General features: G+C 40.8%; 1 pseudogene; it reads left to right on the top strand.

The window, feature by feature from the left end:
• The first annotated feature begins 25 nt into the window (after positions 1-25).
• LOC145243164 (5S ribosomal RNA) lies at positions 26-142 on the top strand (annotated as a pseudogene).
• The last annotated feature ends 1,579 nt before the right edge of the window (positions 143-1,721 follow it).

Raw genomic sequence — 1,721 nt, 5'->3', positions numbered from 1 at the left:
TATATATATATATATATATATATATATATACGGCATAATCACGTTGACACACCGGTTTTCGTCAGATCACCGAAGTTAAGCAACGTTGAGCCTGGCTAATACCAGATGGGTGACCATTTGGGAATTCTAGGCGCTGTATGTGCTCTCCGCTTATCTCGGCATTGTTTCCAGTCGTCTTGTACCTCAACTTGTCGCTGGTATGCAACAATGTTGACTCAGGAGAGCCGTGGTTGGAGATTGCGCAACTCTTGCCACACAAATTTCACGCGCAGGCACCCTTACAGTGGGTATCCATAGTCTGTCAAGACTGAAGGAAGCCTTTTAATATATATACACCCACTTGTTTTGTGTTGGCAAAAGTGTGTTCATTCTGATGGTGCTTATTTAGATCAATAATTTTTTTGTTTAAGACGAGGCATGTTCATGTGAATTTAAAAGTTAAAAACTGTCTTATCAACGTAATACATAGTAAGTTATGAAAATATATGGCAGTTCAACTACACAGAATCTTTCACATTTCATTTCCATAAGGACTTGTTAAATTAATATGCATGGAATTCGTGTCATCTGGTATATATATACATATTCCATCAACTTAGGTGGCTTGGTCACACCATCCGGATGCCAGCAGAAAGGCTCCCACGCAAGGTCCTCTACGGGGAACTTGCAGAGGGCAGACGCAACCCTGGGGGTCCACGTAAACGTTTCAAGGACCAACTGAAAACATCATTGAAAAAGTGTGGCATAGAATCCAACGCCATCGAACATGCTGCTGCTGATCGGAGAAAATGGCGAAACATCTGCCAAGAGGGCTTGGAAACTTTCACCTCCACCTATAAGGACCGAGCAGAGCGAAGAAGACACCAAAGGCACGCGGCGCAGCGGGCAGACGGCATCTTCCCTTGTGCTGCCTGCGGCCGTGTATGCAATTCACGAATTGGACTCCACAGTAACCAGCGAGTCCATCAGGCGTAATCTATCTGGGACTGTTAGGCATGGTGCAATGTCATCGTCGTCAGCGACGGACTACTGAAGAGATATATACATATATATATAGAGAGAGAGAGTTATCTGCGCGCATCCAACTAATGTTGTCCATCTGCATCCAACTAGTGTTATCTGTTTGCGTCCAACTAGTGTTGTCTGCACGCGCACACACACAAGCAATATATATATATATATATATATATATATATATATATATATATGTATACGAGCAAACAGTTAATTAAACATGTTAAAAAAGTTAATTGAATTTCCATTTCCTTGGATTTTACTTCTGCAAATAGAAATTCAATTAACTTTCTTGAAGTTATATATTTGGGCTTTACCGTCACTGGATTATTTATCTTCCACCAGACTATCCATTCACGTGTAATCACCTTTTTCTTCACCATATTCCCTCTGCTTCACTTTTTTGTTATCAAGTAAGATCTTTGACTTACTTTTTGTTTCATCAAATACTTTTGCATGCAAAATCCGATTCCGCATTTTGGTAATTCCTACCCTCTGATGAGAAGGAAAGTATTTCTTCAAAATTCAAAGAGCTATATGCCCAGTCTGTTAAATCCAAGGTAGCTGATCAGCGGCTTGGTTCCCACCATTTTGGCAAATAACAAATAGGATCCTGAACAGAAGTGTGCATTCTATCCCAACCATTATCAATGGACCAGAGGTCATCTCGTCAGCGTCAGAAAAGGCCAAACTATTTGCAAAGAACT

This window comes from Euprymna scolopes, chromosome 21, assembly GCF_053919585.1.
Source record: "Euprymna scolopes isolate OS-2025 chromosome 21, ASM5391958v1, whole genome shotgun sequence".
Lineage (NCBI taxonomy): Eukaryota > Metazoa > Mollusca > Cephalopoda > Sepiida > Sepiolidae > Euprymna > Euprymna scolopes.
Note: the sequence above shows the minus strand (reverse complement) of the source record. Positions and strands in the feature narration are given on the sequence as shown.